This window comes from Cucurbita pepo, chromosome 12 (genome assembly GCF_057944985.1).
Source record: "Cucurbita pepo subsp. pepo isolate OVF chromosome 12, ASM5794498v1, whole genome shotgun sequence".
NCBI lineage: Eukaryota > Viridiplantae > Streptophyta > Magnoliopsida > Cucurbitales > Cucurbitaceae > Cucurbita > Cucurbita pepo.
In genome coordinates this window covers 9,059,061-9,076,029 of record NC_141809.1, presented here as the reverse complement: position 1 = coordinate 9,076,029, position 16,969 = coordinate 9,059,061, and the positions used below count along the sequence as shown (strand labels likewise).

General features: G+C 35.0%; 1 pseudogene; it reads right to left on the bottom strand.

Annotated features, from left to right (window-relative positions):
• Positions 1-297: 297 nt before the first annotated feature.
• LOC147789974 (polygalacturonase-like) lies at positions 298-1,690 on the bottom strand (annotated as a pseudogene).
• Between the last annotated feature and the right edge of the window lie 15,279 nt (positions 1,691-16,969).

Sequence of the window (16,969 nt, the reverse complement as noted above, 5' to 3'; positions counted from 1 at the left end):
GATTCTTTCTTGAGTAATGGATTAGTTTTTTTTAATAATGGTTGTTACAGTTACATTGTCTTATTTTCAATTCAAATCTAGAAGGAAAAAACAAGACTGGAACCATTTTATTATATAAGGTGGTGGTAATAAAAACATTAGGTTGTTCACGACACAAATTCAAACATTCGACCATCTTATTTATTTCGAAAAGTACAACAAAAGAAACTCAAAAGAATGAGAGTCAAATGGATAGAGGCGGTCTTCTTTTTGAATTAAGGCTGTCTGTTATTTTGAAGTTCTATGGCAATGAACAATTCATGGGACAACATAAGGAGAGGAGCATATCTTGGGGTTCTGTCTTCGTGAAATGATAGGTTTCACATTCCTGCATTGGGAGGAAATAGGACCTTTTATTCCATTGTAAGTGAGGTCAATGTTGCTTACTTTTACATCGTCACATGGTAAGTGACTACTGCAAATAAGTTTGATTGCCAGCAGAGTTGCAGAACTTCCTCTAATGTTCTTGAAGCTCACTGTACTAATCTTAATTTTTGAAGGAATCTGAAAATTAAAATGAGACAAAAAATGGTTTATTTGTTAAGTTATAATGAAAAAATGAATCAAAGGTTCAAGAATGCGATCCATACCTGCCGATTGCACTGATTCCACGGACAATACTCTTGGTTTATTAGAATAGGGTTGCTAACATTGACCATTATAATGTCCAAAAAGTGCATATTGGTGGCGGTGCCGCTAGCCGCAGAAGCTGGCCACGTTTTGATCCTGACACCATTAGTGGTGTTAATTAACGTGTAGTTCTTTACGTTGACACCTTCAACAGGTTCTTCGTTAGTGTATCTTCCAAGACTTCCGATGCTTATTCCATGTTCTGGTCCGCACGTCACGTTGGTGACTTCAATTAGTTTGCTTCAATCTCCAAGAGAAATGCAATCATCTCCAATTGCAATTTTGGACTTTATGATTGTGATCTTATTTGATCGACCGATGTGTATTCCATCAGTGTTGGGATTGTTTTCTGGTGCCATTATATTGATATTATGGAATGTGAGGTTGTTGCAGCGGAGGACGTTGATATAGAAGTTCTTGCTATCAAGTGATGTTATTCTCTTAACGGTTGAATTGGTGATGAAGTTGAACCTCAAACTCTAAACATTTTGTATAATCAAATAATATTTTGTGAGAGTCGGTAATGATGCTAAAAATTTGAACAGAACCCAATAAAATTGAAAACTCAAAAAAAATTTACCTTTTCCCTTATCTTCTAGAAAATAAAAAACATTGACCAAATCGTAAATGTAAGAACATTAGAGAAGACATGTAAGAGACTCTTTCAAAAACAACAAGATGCATGAGATTGAGAAGGAAAGCTAAAGGAATATTACTTACAGCCAGGAGTTGGGCACAATTTATGCATTTGTGGCAATCATTTCTTTTCCAAGCTGCCTTTCCTTGGCCATCAAAAACTCCTTCACCTGATAATGTCAATCTATCAACACGTGCAAAAGTGATCCAATTATCTCACGCTTTTTGGTGCCTGCAATGTTCCTCCAAGTTGAAAGTCAATTGGGCTATTACAAGGTCCTTCAAACTTCCCTTGCTTTACTCTAAATATCCCCCTTGGAATAAAAATTGCACTAGAACGATTGGACGTGCATGCATCCCTCCATGCATTTGCTAAAGCCGACATTTCACAACTAACAAAAACTTATAGCAAACAATTGATCAGTTCAACTAGTGATAATATTGATGTTCATATTATATATTTACCTTCGTGATGTCAGTACCAGACACTATGTTACCATATCTTTTCAAAGGAAAAACAACATCGACACTAGATTGAGTATCGACGGTAGGAGCTAACAATAGTAACATCAAAATTGTAGCAGCCAAGAAACTCGATTTGATCGTACTCATGAAGCCTTTGCTTACTTTTCGTTTTTATGTATATGGTTTGAAAACTAGTGAGAGACAATGATATTTAGTTTTAGATTTGAAACTTTTTATGTATTTAATACAAATTGAAAAATAGGAATCACATTGAGTTGTTTTTAGCATATTTTGTCTTCCCCCACATGTTTGTTAAGAAAAATTCAAGAGGACGCCAAACATAATATTGTTCGAAACTAAACACGCTTAAAATCGTAGGCATATTATGGTAGACATACGCTTAAAATGACTTGTATGACTATAATAAAGCAACAAAATGACTTGTCTCAAAGTATGGTATTGTAACACCCAAAAATGAAAGGAATTAGATCTAACAAGAATAAGTCGCCCATGTAAGACCCAAATGATCAAAAGGGGAGGAATTAAAGGATTAAGGAAGGATGATGATCTCAAGCAAGTCATTTTTATACCCTAACAAGTAATGTTAAGGAGTTTAAGACCTATGGAAAAAGGATTGGAAAGTAAAAGTAAGTGAAAAGGGCAAAAAGGTCATTTTACTTATTAAGGACCTTCCTGGATTTTTAGTTGCTTATCTAGAAAGAATTTAGAGATGCTCAAGAAAAAATGACCAACATGAGATAAAAGATTTTTAGAAAAATTATGGATTTTTCAGGAAATTTAATATTAAAATATTCGGAAAGCGGCAAATGACCCAAATACCCCTGGAAGAATGTATAATTACGAAAATGGCCCTCTGATCCGAAACAGAGCATCTACAGTGACCATCTGAGAAATATCTCACGAAACTCAAATCTCAGCCGTTGGATCTTCCCCAAATTTGGATATGATCTAGAAGATGGATAGATCATCAAATCCAACGGCTATTATGCAAAACCAAAGTCGGTGAGGCTCTGACTGGAGTAGATATTTCCGGCGGATTTTCCAGAAAATCTAACTGCCAATTCACAATGATTCTGGAGCTTTCAATGTCGGTTTAAGCTCGCCTATAAAGTCTGGAGTAGAGGAAACAATATGGAATAAGACTCAAGCAAGGTCGAGCACCCATTCGAGAGTTATGAGAGTTTAGTTTGTGGGTCTCCTACTCTCGGGTTTCTTCCAAATTTGAGAGCAATTCTCCACCATTCCTCCTCAAACTTATTCCAATAGTTTTCAAACAAGATTACCCACAAGTTATATGAAGAAATCGAGAGCTGAAACGTCGTAGAACAAGATACCCAAGATATCGGGAATCCGGCGTTTCGAGTGAGTTGCATACCGAGAACGAGTTCTGAAAATTAAGGTTCCACACTCAAAGACATTCCTCCAAATCAATTCCTATAGCTTGATGAAAGGATATTTAAGAGGTTCCATGAAGAAATCGGGCCTTGAAAACCCCTAGAATCGGCTACCCGATAAGAAATCCACTGTTTTAGCTCTGGCGAGGAAAATGATTTTGGACGAACTTTGGAGGCTAATATCTTAGGCTATGATCCACGAAAAGGTATGAAATCAATCTCAAGCTCTTCCGTGTAATATCATCGTTAAGTTTCATGAAGAAATCGAGGGGATAAACGAAGAGATCGGGGCTGTGGAAGGCCACTTCCAGACGGCGGCGCAAAGGACGCGCGTGTCTTCTTCCTGTCCAGAGGAAGAAGACGATGACGTGGCCGGTTCAGTTGAACCGGCCAAGTCAGCCCAAAATTTGGTCTTCCCTTGGTGTTTTTCAATTTTAACCCCCTTCCAGGCTGGTTCTCATGATAAACCTTATGGTTCTAGAAACTAGACACAATAAGGAGTCTATAGAAGGAAAAGTGAAGTAATTCAAATACCAGAAGCTCAAGAACGGAGGTCCCGAACATCAACGATGAGGTAAGTAGCCACCTTGGACTTTTCTTAAGAAATACTTGTAGGAATCGCTTGGATTTTCATATGAAACATAAACCAAGTATTACAGAAGGATCTATGAAAGAAAAACTCAAAGAACCGTAAGTTAAGGCGCTGAACCGACCAAATTGCTCGGGATTTAAGAAACATTAAAGTAACCCACTAAATGAGCCCTGATGCCTATGAAACTTTAATGATGAGCATATTATAGCATGTTTAGGTTATATGTGAAATTTAGTGGTCAATAGATAAGGATAATTAGGTAAACCAAGAAACGGGGCAAAATGACCATAATGCCCTTAAGGATCTCTACCTACGGTTCATGAGCTAGATGACCTCCAAATGCTATGAAACTCTACAGTAAATCTTATTGTATGATGATTGATGAGGTGATGAAGTTTGAAAGTCACTGGAACTCGTTAAGTAGCAAAACCAAGACTTAGGGGTAAAATGACCATAATTCCCCTAAGGAAGACTACCTACGGGTTAAGCCCTAAATGACCTCCCAACATTATGAAATGTTGTATGAATCTTTATCTCATGATATTGTATAAGGTAATGAAGTTTGGGAATCATTAGGAAACGTTAGATAGCAAAACCAAGATATGGGAAAAAATGTACATCACGATCCACATGACTTTACCTCCTAGGATGACTAACGAGGTACCCATGAAATAAGAGATTCCCCCATAGGTATCCTTGGTTGCTAATAAGATTCTAAGTGCACAAGGTTCCGTTGGACTATTCCTAAGAAGAACCTTTAGGTTCCAACCTTGACCCAAGACGTTATGCATAAACCTAGGATCCCCAAGAGTACAAGGAAACACCTAGGTTAATGTAGATGGTATGCTTAACAAGTTGCTAGGATCCATGCTCGGAGTAACCATTATCTCCCATCACGAAGTGTACCACGAGATTCCTATTCCTCTTTAGGTGAGATGCCCTGCTATATGTACCACGAGTAGGTTGTCATGATGGACTTATTATTTTCCTCACCTAAATGAGATGCCCTGCAACACGATATGCTAGCAGGATGCCACGTTTGTGATAATGTCACCTATGCACTCATGGGGAGAAAACTAAGGGTTACTTTGAAAGTGTTTTCAGGACTAAAACACAATATATGAGATGACAACCTCTAAGGATTAGTTCCTGAAAACGAAACAAGAAGTCATATCCTAGCTCAAGGTCTAAATATGCTCCAAATCACCAACCATTTCCTATAAGGTTTATTTTATATGACATGAGAATAAGCTCAAGATTTCAAGTTGGTTGGAGCAAGTTTGGAATATAAGCCAAGATGGAACTTAAAGAAATGCCTAAAGAAAACATGTCAAGATTCAAGACCCTTCTAGAATCCTCTAAGGAGCCCATAATGAACTTATGACCTTCTAGAATAATTCATGCTAGTTATTACGATGGGTTCATATGATCACGAATGTATATAACAACTTACGCCTCAAGAAAATAAGAATCTTAGAAACTTATAAGATTAAGAACCAAGAACAAGCTATACAACCACCAAGACAAGAAGAATGTTAGGTACCACTCAAACATAAGGGACCAAAGTCCTCAAGACTCAAAATTCAAGAATGCTAGGTATTACTCTAAGCATGTCTAATTGTGGCCCATAACTCCCACCATGCAGTGCTTTCTAAGGAGGCTTTTTTCCTCCTCTAGGTGGGATGCCCTGCACCGTGTTTGCTTTGCAGGATGTCACGTTTGGCCTCATTCTCCTCACCTAGATAAGATGCCCTACGCCATGTTATGATTTGCAGGATGCCATGTTCATGTATGCACCGATCACGCGACCTATATGGTCTATGTTATATTATGCGACCTTTATGGTCTATGCCATGTTCATGCATGCATCGATCACGTGACCTTTATGGTCTATGCCATGTTCATGCATGTATCGATCACGTGACCTTTATGGTATATCATTGGGAGAACCTATGGCCACGATGGAACAAGAAGAGAGTAAGTTACCCTAGCCATGAATTAAGAATCTCCTAAGACCTCCCATGGTACGTCATGTGTATGACTTAGACTACGCTGCTTGGAACGTAAGAAGCCTTGAGCATAGGTATTAAGACTGTGTCGCTTGGAATGTATGAAGCCTCAGACACAAGTTGACAAGTTTATGTCTAGTACCGTAAATCATAAGGGGAGTGTCTTGGAGAACGAATTAAGAAACATAACAAGAACTTACAACAAGAACAAGAACAAGAACAAGAAAAACAAAAAGTGTGGTACCCTAGCATATCAAGGACACGATTAAGAGCCTACAAGTAGGCTGTTTACTGAGTCTTGTACTCATTCTTTATTCTCCATTTTTTCAGGAAATAAGGAGCTGGTCAAGGTCGGGAGAGGACTCTGGAGCTGGTGCCATAGACAAACCTCACCCGTCGTCCTTCTACCCTTTTGTGTCGTCCCTTAACTTGTGTTTTAACTGTTATGTTGTGTTTTAAAATACTTTGTATAAACTTTATTTTTGTTTGATATGTTTTAAGTTTTGGTTGTTTTATTTTGTTGAAAAATTTACCCGTCTTTTTAGAGTCATCGAGTCAGCCCGATCTTTACAGGTATATCCCTAAAATGGTAGGTATATTGAATCGGCTAAAAGAGTCATTCTCACCCATGTAAATTAAAGGACAAGCTCTCACAGGCAGAAGTTCATAACTCACTCAGGATTAAGATCAAGTCGCATATGATCATCATGTGAAATATTAATCTTCTCAATTAACGGATTTATAAAGAAATTTTACCCCCACTTACATATCTCCACATGAACGATTTGGATACAATCATTTGTAACGATTACAAAGTGAGCCGTATCAATAGTGATACCAGGATAAAGCACCCAACTTTATCCATACACTATAGACTCTTTAGGTTATTACTTGAACACGATTCTCTTGTATGCACCCAACTTTAGCCATATACTATAGACTCTTTAGGTTATTACTTGAACACGATTCTCTGGTATGTCAACCACATATTGTTCGAGATTACATTAATAACCTTGATTTTCATACCATGGATAACAATTAAATTACAAATAAAATAATAAAAATTATAGTTAAAAAGTAAATAATTAATTACGAGGCTTTAGGGCATAAATCTCAACAATCTCCCACTTGCTCTATACCCTAACACCTTCTCTCACTTGCCCTAGAGAAGATGAGACATGTCTAGTAATCCTAGACATTCTAGATGACCCTCAAACACTTTAGTCTAGAGAGTCATTTTATATAAAACAAAATAATTATCATTAAAAGTCATTTTGGTCACAACCACGATGCTTTCTCTCTCAATATCATTTTTTATAGATTGATCTTTTAAATTTCCTTCATATTAGTCTTTGTATCACTATCATCACAATGAAAGTGACAAACTAAATCACATGTGAAACACCTTTCAAATGTTTAAGAAATTATTATAGTCATACCAGTCATTTTGCTGCTTTAAAAGTAAAAAATGTTCCGTAAACCATACTTCACAATCTAAGGTAAAATTGATCTTAACCTAAATTTTCTAAATTTATGTAACTAGTGTATCACTTAAAGATCAAATCTTTAACTCCATACACAAAATAAAAAAATTCTCATTATCCATGATACTTTGAGAAAACTTTAATTTTTCAGGTCATACAGTAGTTTAACTAATATAATTTAATTAACTACATATTTAAGGTTAATTCTCATCTATGCATTAATTATCTCCCATTCAGGAAAGATAATTAATCATACTCTCAACATTTGAGGTTACTTAGGATACTATTCCTCATATTTCAATAATCATTATCATTCTTTGAAGTCTTGCATCAAATATTTGACAGTTTTGTCAATATAATATATATGAGACAATATTGACATTTATCCTTAAATCTCTATTTTTAGAGATACAAAATTATTCCAAATCTATTTATGTTAGAGTGAAAGATCACATCAATTCATAAGGAGTAATATGTCTCGGGCCTAAAAAAAATTGAGAAAATCCACTCATCAATTAGTAATTTTCTTGTTTTCACAAGCTCATTACAATTTATTTAAAGTTATAGGTTATCAAACCTTCTATTATAGATTAAATTCATTTCAGAAATCAACTTTTACTCCCAAATATTTTGCTTTTGAATTTTAATAATAAATCCATATAATAATATGTGCAGATGTATCCTCTTAGATTTCTTTTCACAAAAAGAATTCTAAATATTTATTTAACATATCTCATATATATAAAAATGAATTAGAGAATAATAATAGACTCTAGAATTACAACAGGAGAGAAAGTCTACTTCTAGCTACTTTCTCCCATTAAGTTCAACTCTTTGTCATGAGTCCTGTTTTGAAGATCTATATCTTCTTATCTATACATAATTTTCCTTTTGTAAGTCGATTCATATCGTATGAGTTTAACCTCATCAAGAATATCTACAAATCTCTTGATTTTATGACTTTAAAATATTTATCCTTCGTCATCATCCCTCATAACTATTTTGAGTGTAATAAGTCCTTAAATTGGTCATCTAACATGACAATTTGAATTTTAGTAGGATTGAATCATCTCATAATTCCCCCACTACAATGAGACTTATCGAATTAATGACAAGGATCCACTTGACTCTCAAACGAAATTAAATTGTTAACAACTTTGGTTAGCTATTAAGGGCTCCACTTGGAACTATTTAATTAACTCTATCTCACCTTATTATAAGTGTATGTCCTTCTATGAACTTCTTTAGAAAATTACATTTGTCATACCAATATGTTTTTCTATTTAGAATTAAATAAAGGACTATTTTGTTTCTCTTTAGGAGTAGCCTACAGTTAGGCATAATTTTGAACATATTTGTCTTAGCATATATGCTTGATTACAATTATTGAAGTGTTGTAAACTAAGTTTACTACATTTCCAATAATTCCAAAAATTGTCTCATAGACAATTTTGAAGGCAATCATGTTCACTATGGAATCTCGATTGCATATCCTAACAAGAGTTCAATAATAGTGTATAATTTTTTTTTAATAGGTGACTATATCTAATATAGTATTGTTTTCTCCCCTTACATCACAATTTTACAAAATTGTATTATGTTGAGAGTTGGAAATAAATTCCACCTTCTATCAACTAATTTTAGTACACAATGTTTTCGTACTATTGACAAATGTCCTTCTCGTACTATCAACTAAACCTTAAACCCTAAACCCTAATACCTACCACCAAGAAGGAAAATATAAACTAACTAAATCTAGAGAATAAAATAAAATATACTACTATTCAAATTTAAAATATCTAATATATATTCCCGGACTAATATATTCTTCAAATATTAAATGATTACATATATTCCATAACTAATTCAAACTAGAAAGAGGTTGCACTAAATTCTAACATCTACATCATCAAGAATTTTGTCATGATAAGAAAAAGTTAATGAAATAAATTATGAAGAAAGTCACAAAAGCAAAGGTAGAAGGAATGGTAATCATTTTAGTAGTGTTTTGGGAAATACGGTGGAAGCGAGGAATGTGTTATTTTTCTTGTTAGTTTTGGTGATAAGTGTAGGGTGAAAGGTGGGAAATAACTAATTTGAGGAAGGAATATAAAGAATGTGATCTAAATCATGTCTTTGATGAATACTCTACGAACATTTTGTTAATGAGAAAAAAAGGGGAGAGTGGAGAGAATGATTGCTCAAGGATGAGCAATCTTTTAAGTTTGGGGGTGTGATAACTGTCTAAATATAGAGTCATATCGAGTCTTTTGGTAGTTAATATTGCACTCTTATTCACCATTTTCTCATTTATTCCCCATTTATTCTACTTAGTGAGCATGAAATCGTTTATTGCGGTCCAACATGAAAAAAATATGATTTTGCATAAATCGATCTTAATTGTATATTTAATTGAGTTATGTGGTAAAATTTCAGACATTTGTGCTAAACCATGTGGGAGTAGCAAATTTGGAAACAAATGGGGGAGGACATGAAAATTTTAAATCCACGTCAGCAGTCCAAGTGGGCTATTGACTAGCAATGAGGAACATCTTATGTGGACAACTTATTCCTTTTCAGCCCTAAAGAGGAACTCATGCTCAATATAAAAGGAAAAGGAAGACCAAGAGGAGGAGCCACATTTTTGGAGGAGAAAATCGAATTACACCGCAGCAGCTTCTGCTGTAGTGAACTGCTGTGAAACCAGAGAAGAAGAAGAAAACCCTAATCCAGCCGCTGTTGACAGCAGAAGGAAAAGGAGACCAACAAGGATTGATTAGGGCAAAGAGGTGGACGTGAGAGCTCAAGAGAAGGGAACTTCCATTGACGAACGGCAACAAACCTGGATAACTCTCTATTTCCTTATTCTCTTTCCTTATTCCATCAATTTTATATGATGAAGATGCAGATTTCTCTGTTTAATTCAGTTTGTATGGAGAGCTAAACTTAATAGGGGAGGCAAGAGAGTTTTATATAGTTTAAGTATGTTGACGGTATAATTTTAGTTTATTAAAGAGTTGTTAATGATTTACATGTATGTTTAATTAGCTACTTTACATACATAGTTGTGCTCTTATTCGGGAGAAGAGAGGGAGCAATGAAATCCTCTTTGATACTCTAGTTCCATAGCAAGGAGACTTGAAGGGTAATAGAAGGGTTAGGAATATTTCTTCTCCTAGAGCCTTGTTAATAGAAATTACAACGATAAGGGAAATAATCACCATTCATGACCCTCGGAAGTGGACTTGAGAATCTATTAAAAGGAACTAAAGTCTACCACAAAACTCAACAACTTATCTATTTAATCTCTCTTAGCCGAACCTTCCTCATTATAGTTGATTTTTTCATCATTTTCTGTTTTCGACAGCAGTGGCACTCTGTTTTAGTTTTGTTTAAATAGTTAAAATCTCCAACACCCATTTGAATATTACCCAAAAACTCACTTAAATTTTCAGCGATAAAATTAACCAAAAAGATAGGTTCCCTGTGGATTCGATAATTTACTTATTACTTGCTACTTGTGATAGTGTATACTTGCACTTATTCTTGTGAATTTTACGTCATTTTATTATATACATCCACAAGCGATCAAGTTTTTGGCGCCGTTGCCGGGGAACCTAATTTCGTTATTTTACTTGTTGTAGATTTTCGTGAGTTGGAGCCAAAAAGAAGTCATAGGAAGCTGAATTTTCTACTGCTGTATTTACTGCTGAAGAACTGAGTTTACTGCTGCAGAATTCTGTGTATGAACCCACCTACGGGTTTGGAATTTATTTTGGATCCTGAAATAGAGAGAACATTTAGACGAAGGTTGAAGGAGAAAAAGAAAATGACAGAAGAGAATATACAGCAAATAGAACTTGGAGCCCGTATTTAGGGTAAGTCCATATTTCCCTCCTCTAATATATCATTTCTCAAGGAAAATGTATATATTATTACCTTATGACATGATGTAAAGTGCCTTTTGTATCACATATTTGTTTTATCATTTCCTTATATAAACCCAACATATTCTATTAATTTCTCCCAAAGTTGGGAACTTAAATAAATGAGACTACTACCCCGTGACTGTCTTCTACTAACAATTGGTTGTGAACTTGATTCGATGGACCTCCCTGTACATTGTGTTAGCATTTTCAAATATTGTCACAGTCGTACATTTTCAACCATACAACGTCACGATTTTGTCACATTCATGAAAAATCTTTTTTTTTTTTTTTTGCCTGCCTTTATGGCTACATTAGACTTTAGACAAGGTTGGTCACTAACCGAACATGACTTATATAGAAACTAAACTTTGTTCAATCATACATGTAACAACTCTAACCGACTTGCCTCTACTCTAGGCCAAGCCTAAGGCTCTACCTCACCTTTACCCTACCTCAAAATCCTTCTAATGCAATGTCCCATCTGATATAGTTGTTTTGATTATCAATCGTGACCAAAATAAGTTAACAAATGTTCATATTATAATTTATGTCGATAGGTAATTAACATCGTTTATATTTCACTCGTACTAATCATGTCAAGCTTTAAAAAAAAAAAAATAATAATAGTAATAATCCCAGATAAACAACATATCAAAAATATTTATTTATTTAAATATTAAAATCAAACTTTCAAATTTATGGATACATGAATTTTTTGCCTGACCAGTTGTAGCAAATATCATAATTATCGGTTTTATAGTTGAACATACAGAAATTTTCCTCACTCATATGCCACGAACATAGAATACTTTCACAATTATCTCTATCTCTCTTATCTATGTAGACATTGAAGTAATGAAACGAGCTAGGCCATTGGAAGGAACAGTAAAACAATGTTGTGCCCCATAAATTTGGATGAAAACTGAAGTCGTAGCTGGCCAAAGGAGTCAGCATGTGGACTCCCAAGTCATCATTGCTTGATTTGCAGTGAACAGCGAGCTGATTTTTAGATTTTAGAGCATTTGTTATCTTGACCATAATCTTTGGGTTTTGGAGGAATGATCCTTCGATGGTAGTCACTTGGTTAGCAAAGAATAATGAAATTAAGAGAGAAAGTGCAACTGTTGAAAATAAACTCATGTGGTTGAAATGGGAGAGAAAAAGAGATGGGTATGAACACATTTGTTTGTGCATGATTTGTTTCACTCTTTACAGTTGAGAAGGAGTGTAATGGAAGATAACAGTTGATCGGTAATAACCCAAAAATAAATAAATAAATAAACTAACCCATTTGTTTGTATTTTTTAATTCTTTCTTTTCTTTTTTTGTAACATATGGTTTTGTGAGAAGAAGTTAGTGGAGTATTTTAGGGTGGTAGTTATTGCGAGAGGGAAGGGATTAGTTATTATTAATTAATTCTTTTATTTATTATTTTTTTTTACTGTTGTTAAATAGTTTATAATAAAAATAGAACCGTGATTGATAACTGTTATTTTTTAAATCCAAAAATATATGATTGAAACTGCTATTTCTCTCTAAAATTTTTAATTAAAAAAGTAAAACTATAATATGAAAATTAATTTTATGTTATGGTTGTTCGGGTCCTTCACCTAGACTAATTTTCATAGTGTTTCATGACCTAGCCCAACGAGGCTTTTATCTGGTCATCATATGTAAGGACCGGTCTGACTCGATACTCCAAAAAGGTGAGTAAACTTTCACGAAATAAAACAAACAGTATTTAAAACATAACATTACTTAAAACAAAACAGTGTTCATACATGAGTAATTAAAACACAACATAATAGTTAAAACACCGAATAAGGAACGAACACAAAATATTTCAAAACAAATGGGTTGAAGACGACGGGTGAGGCTTGTCTATGACACTTGCTTCGGAGTCCGCTCCAAACCTCGACTAGCTCCTTATTACCTGAAAAAAAAAATGCAAAATAAGGAAGGAGTACAAGACTCAGCAAGTAGCCTACTTGTAGGCTCTTTATCGTGTCCTTGATATGCTAGGACACCACACTCTTTCTTTTCTTGTTCTTGTTTCTTTTGTAAGTAATTAGGCCCGTTCTATTTCTGACTTGGAGTTATGTTAAGAATGAGAAATAGAATTGGGACAGAAAGTTACATCTTCATTAATATTCACAATGTTTAAATAGGATACAAGCTAACGACGATTACCTAAAATTAAGGGAAAATATTAATTAACTAAATCTTGAGAGTCAAATAAAATATACTACTAATCAAATCATAAAGTAAAAAAAATATTAATTAAGAATGTATAAGATATATTCCAACACTAATTATTATAATATATTCTCCTAATATTATATCTTAATACTCCCCCTCAAGTTGGAGAGTGTCTGTCAATCACACCGAACTTGTCTTTCAAAAATTCGAACTGACCTCTTCCCAATGTTTTAGTGAAAATATCTACAAATTGCATTTTAGTCGAAACATAACATGGTTTGATGATTACAGCTTGTAATTTTTCTCGAACTATATGACAATCTATTTCTATGTGTTTCGTACTTTCATGAATAACATGGTTTGATGATACTCAGCTTCTGCTGATGATCTGGACACATTGATTTGTTTTTTAGACTTCCAATGAATAATTGAATTTCCAAGGAAAATGCAGAACCAAGAAATTGATCATCTGGAAGTTCGACAACCGCCCCAGTCTGAATCACAATATGCTTGTAATCTTAAGTTGTTTTCAGATGGTAGTACAAGTTCTTGACTAGGAGTACCTTTGAGGTATCTCAGAACTCGAAGAGCTACCTCCCAATGTGGTTTTCTTGGTTCATGCATAAATTGACTAAGCATACGAACTGAATACACTATGTCAGGCCTAGCAATTGATAAATATGTTAATCTGCCAATCAACCGTTTGTATTTACTTGGATCATTCAACTTCTCCCCTTTTGTTAAAGAAAGTTTCAGATTTTGCTCCATAGGAAATCTTTCTGGACGTGCTCATGTTAGACCTGTGTCTTGAAAAATGTCTAGAGCATACTTTCTTTGGGAGATAAAAATTTCTTTTCTAGACCTAGAAAATTCAATGCCTAGAAAATATTTCAAATTCCCTAAATCTTTGATAAGGAATTTCTCGAGTAAACTAGTCTTGAGATGTTGAATTTCTTTGAGACCGAGTATGATTACGTTCCAAGGCTGCAATTTCATCATTCATAGCCTGCTGCCATAATGGGTCGCCAACTGCCTCATCATAGGTTTTAGGTTATGTCTGGACTGTAATAAGAGCTAGAAAACCACGTTGAGTAGGAGAAAAACGAGAGAATGAAAAGTAATCATGAAAGGGATACCTTGTGCCAGTGTTCAGAATTGAGCTAGAGGTTAAATGATTGGCTCCAGAAGACATCTCATTATCATTATAACAAGCTGGAGGCTGTTTTGTACGAGTAGAACGTCAGAGTGGAACTGATGTATCAGGTGGGATAAGATTAGAATTAGTGGGTGTATCTGGAGAAGGAATAGAAGGCGGAGGAGACAACGAGGTAGTAGGTGAAGGAATAGAAGGTGGGGGAGGACTAGAATGGATGTTTGAGTAGGATGAATCATGAAGTGGTAAAATGGGAGTTGAAGGAGCTAACGTCAAAGTTTGTGAAGCTGATGAAAAAGGAAAATCATCGTCACAAACTAGTTGGATTTTATGTCCTAAAACTCATAGTTTGTAAATAAAAACATATTCTATTTTCAATAAAGTTATCATTGATGTTTATTCAGTAAAGATTGTTATTGAATAAAGTGTATTTTACGATCGTTAATCTAAATCCAATAAACTAAGAATACTCTGGCTATAGTATGAGTACTTGAACTATATGTAGAGACATAAGAGTGGATCAAGTTCAAGTATATAGTCAAAATGATCTATAGTACAGGGATAAGGCTGAGTACCTTATCTTGGGGACACTATGGATGCGGTCCACTTTTGTATATGACATAAACAATGTGATCACTAAATTGTACATGCAGAGACATGTGAGTGGGGGCGTCCTATGCAATGAGTATTGCATAAGATCGGACCATGAAGAAAATCACTCTCACTTTATAATGTCGTTTACTGTTGAGACTTATTTACTTTTCATTCAATGACCTAGGTAACTCGATCTTAATTCTGAGCTAACCTTGAACTCCTATTTATTCGAAATTATCCTTAGATTGGCATGGGTGAGAGTGGCTCGAGTTCGCCAACTCAATAGGCTGGGGACGTGGGGTGCAAGATGGAATTCGCTCCTACCCACTTTTGGGGATAGAAGAGAGGTAGTTCCCTTAAGTACTAACTCCAGGTCTTAAACAAGGGGCCCCACCCTCTCATTGGCCTGAGAGGGATTCGGTGGTTGGATCATAAACCAATTTTTCATTAGAGGATCAATGGGACATAAGGAACAAGAAGTAACTTCAGGGGTAAAACGGTTAATTGACCCAGCTCTAGTTACCAACAATCTGTGAAGGATCGACTTACTAATCATGGTTATATCAAATGGACATAAATATATATATAGTGAGGGGAGTGCAACTACTAGGCTATAGTGGAGTGTCCTAGTAGTTAACGAGTGTTGGTTAACAAGGTTAATGAATTTAACCAGTTAATCTTGGATCGTTGGAGTCCATGATTTATAGGTCCATTAGGTCCCTCTGCTAGCTCATATCGGACTAAACCATAGAACAGGTGACGAGTGGGTTCGAAGTGTTCGAATTCAAATTAGGGAATATACGCTACATATATAAGATATATTTAACCGCATTTTTGTTTTATTTACGAATTAAACAAAAAGAGAGAATCTCAGATATTTAAATAAGATTTAAATATTTTAGTGAAATATGTGTCGGAATTGATTGGGATTGGGATTGGCATTTGAATTAATAATAAATATTAATTAAATAGTTTAATTAATCCTTTAATATAATAATTTCAAATTAGTTACCGAATTAAAATGAAGAAAGTCAAAATGTTGTCTTCACTAATGGAAAAATGGATGTTTGAGTCAATGAAATTTTGAGGTGTCAAAATTTGGTTTAACCAAACTTGCATGCTTGCCAAATAAACCCCATTTGGTGAGCTCAAACTTGCATGCTTGCCACATAATCCCAAACATTTGAGTGGAATATTGAGTGTCAAATTTGGCGATCTCAAATTTACATGAACATGCAAACATAACTCTATAAACAGAGTGATCAAGGTACATGGAACTTCTCCCTTCGAAAAACCTTGAGAAAAACTCTCACAAACTCTCTCTTCATATATACTAAATCACTCCCAAGTTTAGTCACTCATCGGATTACACAATTCCATTCTAAGGCCGGAGAATAGTGGAGAAGACACTAGTGGTGGTTCGAAACCGATTCATGAGGAAAAATGAATTTGAACTACAAAAGGTTAGTACTCAAATACCTTGAGTTTTAATACTTATGAACAAGCTAGTTATTTACTATAATTGATGTTCTAAGAGTTCCTAAGATCCAAATTGCTTCCGCATGTTTTATATTAACACCATCAATAACTTGTCGAGCTGGCTTGTATCGGAAAGTAGCACGCCCCAACCTTGGGCGATCTCATGGCCTGTGCGACGGGTTCGCCAGTTCACTCCTCCATGGACGACGAGCAGGCTGGCACTCACCATGTTCCTCACCTGGTACAAAGTTATATGTCGTAGCGCCTCATCCTCAGACGTCGGATACCGCTACGAAGGTTAAATCTTCTGCTCAGGTGTGTGTACCAAGATTGTTGAAACTCTAG